Genomic DNA, 6,000 nt, shown 5'->3' with positions numbered 1-6,000 from the left:
GAGAGAGGAGACGCAGGGGCCACTCAGGAGGGCAACCACAAGAGGAGGAGGGCAGGAAGAGGAGCAGAGGAGGGTGAGAGAGGAGGAGAGAGAGGGAGGGGCCACTCAGGAGGGCAGCCACAAGAGGAGGAGGGCAGGAAGAGGAGCAGAGGAGGGGTGAGAGAGGAGGAGAGAGAGGGAGGGGCCACTCACGAGAGCAGTTCCAAGAGGAGGAGGGGGCAAAAAGAGGAGCAGAGGAGGGTGAGAGAGAGAGGGGGACGGATGACGGAGAGGGGGAGGGGATGGGCAGCAGAGGAGGGAGGGAGGAATGAGAGAGAGAGAGAGAGGGAGAGGATGATCAGCAGAGGAGGGAGGGAGGGATGAGAGAGAGAGAGGGAAAGAGAGAGAGAGGGAGAGGATGGGCAGCAGAGGAGGGAGGGATGAGAGAGAGAGAAAGGGAGGGAGGGAATGGGCAGCAGAGGAGGGAGGGAAAGAGGGTGAGAGAGAGAGGGAGAGGATGATCAGCAGAGGAGGGAGGGAGGGATGAGAGAGAGAGAGGGAGAGGATGGGCAGCAGAGGAGGGATAGGAGAGAGAGAGGAGGGGATGGGCAGCAGAGGAGGAATGAGATAGGGGGAGAGAGAGAGAGAGAGAGAGAGAGGGAATGGCCCCATGAGGAGGGCAGCAGAGGAGCAGGTGAGAGAAGAGGAGGAGGAGGAGGGGTTCAGTGCGTGTCCATGTGGGCCGTGAGCTCCTGAGGCCAAGTGGATAAATAAAAACATAAATTATGGAGGTAGAGCCGTTTCATCTAATAAACATGATATTTTAACCATATGTTTGAAGCACTACTGGTCCAGGGTAATCTCTCACAGACCCGTGGAGTTTTGCCATATTTGTGTTCACAAAATCATCCGTCAGCGCCGACACAAGAACTTTTGTGTTTGTGAAGATGTGCTGAAGGTAAGAGCGTTTGTGGACGAGGGAGAGCTGTTTTCTCTCAACTCGATGGAACGAAAGTTTGAATTTTTAGCTTGTTCTGCTGTTGTGACTCTTCAACCAATCACATTCAAATATTCATCATGATGTTCTACCTTTTCCTCATCTCTGACATCACACAGGTGGGTTTATTCAGGAGGGAGGGATAGAAGGAGGGATGGAAGGAAGAAGGGAGGGAGGGTGAAAGGAATAGCAGCAACTTGAGGGAGAAAGAGAGAAAGAATGGGTAAGAGTGGAAAGAGAGAGGGTAAACTGAGATAGAGAGGGAATACAGAGAGGAGACAAGAGAGGCGTAGAAAGAGAGAGTGAGAAAATGGGGAAATGTGGAAAGAGATGTAAACTAGATAGATAGAGAGAGAGAGAGAGAGAGAGAATACGGAAAAGAGACAAGAGAGGGGGTAGAAAGAGAGAGTGAAAGAATGAGGAAGATGGAAAGAGACAAGTAAAATAGAGAAAGAGAGAGAATACAGAAGAGACAGGAGAGAGGGCGAAAAGGGAGAGAGAGCGAGAATAAGAGAGAGGGTGAAAACAGAGAGAGAGAATACAGAAAAGAGACAAGAGAGGGGGTGAAAAGAGAGTGAGAGAATGGGGAAGAGAGGAAAGACACAAGTAAAATAGAAACAGAGAATACAGAAAAGACACAAGCCAGAGGATGAAAAGAGAGAGAGAGAACACAGAAAGAGAGAGGAGTTGAAAAGAGAGAGAGGGAGAATGGGAAAGAATGGAAAGAGAAGCAAAATAGAGAGAGACAATACGAAAAAGAGACAAGATAGGGGTGGAAAAGAGAGTGTAGAATGGGGAAGAATGAAAGAGAGAAGTAAAATAGAGAGAGAGAATACAGAAAAGAGATGGGGGGTGAAAAGAGAGAAAGAGGATGGGGAAAGAGAGAGGTAAAATTGAGATAGAGATCAGTATGTCTGTACTGGGGCAGAATGAACTTGGGAAAAATCGATACAGGGCCTTTAAAATAAAATGTGAAAGTTCATTAATGTATTTATATATTTATTTAAACATTATTTTCTTCTATGTGGCACATTAGCGTGTGCTCTTCATACGTGTGGCACATTAGCGTGTGCTCTTCATACGTGTGGCACATTAGCGTGTGCTCTTCATACGTGTGGCACATTAGCGTGTGTTCTTCATACGTGTGGCACATTAGCGTGTGCTCTTCATACGTGTGGCACATTAGCGTGTGCTCTGGAGGGCAGCTGGGCCGGGTTTCGCCCTGTAGTCACTTCCTGATACTTCTTTTGTTGTCACTTTTTAAACAGCGAAGGCGGCGTGGGCGGGCGGGGACTGATATTTAATCCTGGAGCTTTGATATGGTTAGCCTGCACCCAAGGGCCCCCATGACTGTAGCACCCAAGGGCCCCGACAAGTGCTGTACACACGCACCCAACAATAAGACGTCCAACACATCTGTAGTTTCTATTATGTTTACTGTGAATGTGACGAAGAGGATCACAGGACTAAACCAGGACTGAACCAGGACTAAACCAGGACTGAACCAGGACTGAATCAGGACTGAATCAGGACTAAACCAGGACTAAACCAGGACTGAACCAGGACTAAACCAGGACTGAACCAGGACTGAACCAGGGCTGAACCAGGACTGAACCAGGACTGAACCAGGACTGAACCAGGACTAATCTAGGACTAAACCAGGACTCAACAAGAACTTAGCCAGGACTAAGACAGGACTAAATCAGGACTGAACCAGGACTAAAGGACTAAGAACAATATCAAGGTTAAAACTTGCACTAAACCAGGACTGAACCAGGACAACCGACCCAAACTAAAAACAAATTAAACCAGTTATTAACCAAGTCCACACAGACTAAACAGGTTAAATCAAACTGGGAGTAACTCAGGACTAAATAAACGTTGTACCAGTTCTTTAGAAGGCCTAATCCAACTATAATTTGGAACTAGGACAGGTACTTGACAAAGTCTATATCAGGACTAATTCAGGACTTAACCAACCAAGTCTAAACCAGGACTAAAATGGTTACTAACACACTGGACTTTAGTTATTTTAAATCTCGTGTGTGGGGGGAACTTCCATGTAAGGATCTGCAAAGGCCAAAACACAGTGGAACCAATGTCACTACCATAACAGGAGTTTAGAGGCCAGTCTTTTCAATGGCACACTTTGAGTTATTTCCAAAACAAAAGCAGAGTGCTAAAAGGGAAGAGAGGCCAAAATGGATCCGACACAAACAGTTCAAGTATACACACACAGCTTAGTGCTAACGCAAGAGCCACAACAAACTATGAGCCAATCGGAGGTTATTCAGAGCTCTTTACAACAGCGAAAAGTCAAGAGCTTATGAAAAACGCACAGTTAATGAGATGAAATGTATCATATCATGTATCAGGCTTTGGGTACTAACTGGAATTTAACATGTCAGTAACCAAAATCCTCCAAAAAAACATAAAAAAATCACAATTATTTGACAAACTCTTGATTCAAATTGACTAGCAGCTCAGTCAAAAACATGAAGCTGGGTTAAAGATCTCTTCATCTGTACGTTTATTAGATTTACAATGGCTAGCCTGGTTCATCCCAGTTTGATATGCTAAAAAGATCGGGAAAGAGATCAGGAAAAGGACACAAAGGAACATCAATATCTGAATGTGACTGATCGAAGCGTCATAACAGTGGAACGAGCCAAAAAAAAAATCATACTTCTTCTTACTTCTTCTTCTTACATCCAGTTAAGAGAAAAGCATGAACGTCTTCGCTGTCCATAAAAGCACAAAGCACTTCCCTCGGCACATTTCTCACAAACTAAATAGTCCGTATCGCCGTGTTTGTTTTGGTTCGCTTGGGGTCTTCGCTTTTGGCTTCGTCGCACTGTTGGGATTGGTCCGCTCGCTGCCGGGGGAATTTGAACCTTACAGCGGGATGATCTTAAGATGGATTCTCGGGAGTTTGTGAACTTATAAATACCTGGCCCCTCCCCTCACCTGGTCCCTCACCTGGCCCCTCCCCTTACCTGGCCTTTGTTTAGACTCACCTGAACTCTCTGGTCTTCTTCTGACAGTCTTACAAAGCCGGAACACTGTCAGAGAGCAGTAACATAGGCAGCCTCTAGTGGTGATATGCGAGAATGCAACAAAAACACTTTGCCAAATCTGGGAATTCAACAGTTGCACTTTTGGATATCTATTTTTCACAACATGTTTAAGGACACTCAGACAAAGCCAGGATGTAAGATTTTTCCAACATCGATGAAGCAAAAACTACACCAAGACACGATCATAATGAAGTCTATCTTCGTGATCACATATGACCTCAGATTTGTAAAGTTTAAACAAACCCTGGATGACTTTAGTCCACAAGTTTCCTCAAGGTTAATTGGGTTTTGTGTCACTGAAGTGCGTCTAACCTCGTGTTGACATGGCTCCTTTTAAGGCCCCAAAAGACTTCTCCGGTGCATCTGCGAGAGTTCAGAGGGACCCAACCTCTTCACCGTCACCGCTCATGTTTTGGGGGCATTTTCCGAGCGCGCGGGGGCCCTAGGGTGCGACCCCAACAACCCTGAGGGGGAGAGTGAGAGAGGGGGACAGGGAGAGAGAGGGAAAGAGATGGGGAGAAAGAAGGAGAGAGGGAGGGGGTGAAGTGTAAGGGAGAGGGTTGGGATTGGGTGAGGGGAGCAGGGAGGGTGCTGGGGGGCACAGGGAGGTAGATGTTTTGTGGGTGTCGCTTTGGGAGAGACCTCAGGGTTCAGGCTCCAGGGGAATAACACATAAAGTTATTCACGTGCACATTTACAAACAGCTCAGAGGCAGCTCACCAGAGACGAGGTTTGGGGAGAAATATTAGCAATGCAAATGTTATGTGCAACAGGGTTTGAAGAAACTTGGGGTTGGAGATGTTTGCAGTGGAAGTGTAGTAGACTGGAAGTGAAACTCTTTTTTTTTTGACTCAATCTACATTTTTTTTTTTTTTTTTTTTTTTCAAGCAGGTAAAATGTCCAACTCTGGATAGGTTCAGAAAAGATTCAGAAACAGATTCAGTTTGAATTGGGGGTCATTTTATAAGTTTGTTGGGTGAGAACCATAGAGAAGCATCTGTCAGGAACAATTTAATCCAATCAAAACATTGTTGGATGAGAGCCATATGGAAACAACTGTCTGTCACCATCCCAGACAGGTGTTTCTCTGTCAGGGTTCAACATCTGAGCGACAGAAGGGACAACATGGACAGGGTTAACATCATTCAATACATTTTTACTCATGGTTCAAATTGGACTTAGCCTTTAAAAGCCAGAGTATGTAACTTTGACTCCTCCTGCTTGTTTCCATGGAAATGTTGTTCCTTTAAAGCGATTATTGCACAGTATGGCATAACATCTGCGTATCTCCAAGGAGAATGTTCCAAGGTATGGCTTTGACTTTTGTTTCCATGGAATTATGCAGGTGACATTTCACCTCCAGAAAGTTACATATTAGCACTTTAAAGGGCCCGTGTTACACTATTTTCTGATCTATGTTATAATATTGTTTCCTCGTCACAAACAGACCTGGAGTTGTGTTTTATTTCATTCACACATGAGTTCTTCTCTCAAACTGAAAACACTCTGTTCCACCTTGTGATGTCATGTGGTGATACAGGAAGTGCTCCACTGTGTTTTTAAACCCCACACACCTTCACTAGAATCATTTGGATGATTTTAGAGCTGGAATTGGAAAATCTCTACTGAACTAAAGGTAAAAGGTAGATGTTAAATTAAAAACTACCACTTCATGACATCACAAGGAGGAACAGAGCATTTAGAGCTTTGGAGAAGTAAACAGACGAATAAAGAGTTACTCAAACATGTGTGAATGAAACAAAACACAACTCCTGGTATGTTTTTGAGGAGAAAACAACATTATAACATGCCTTCAACCTCACGAGAGTCAATTTTGTGTAATATAGGACCTTTAAATACGATATATTGTTACTGTTTCTTTACTAACCCCTTGTGGCCGCAGTATGTTCTACTTACTTACTGTCACTCCACTTCCATATGAGCCAA

This window comes from Periophthalmus magnuspinnatus, chromosome 5 (assembly GCF_009829125.3).
Source record: "Periophthalmus magnuspinnatus isolate fPerMag1 chromosome 5, fPerMag1.2.pri, whole genome shotgun sequence".
Taxonomy (NCBI): domain Eukaryota; kingdom Metazoa; phylum Chordata; class Actinopteri; order Gobiiformes; family Gobiidae; genus Periophthalmus; species Periophthalmus magnuspinnatus.
The sequence above is the reverse complement of the archived record's forward strand: the minus strand, read 5'-3'. Positions refer to the sequence as shown.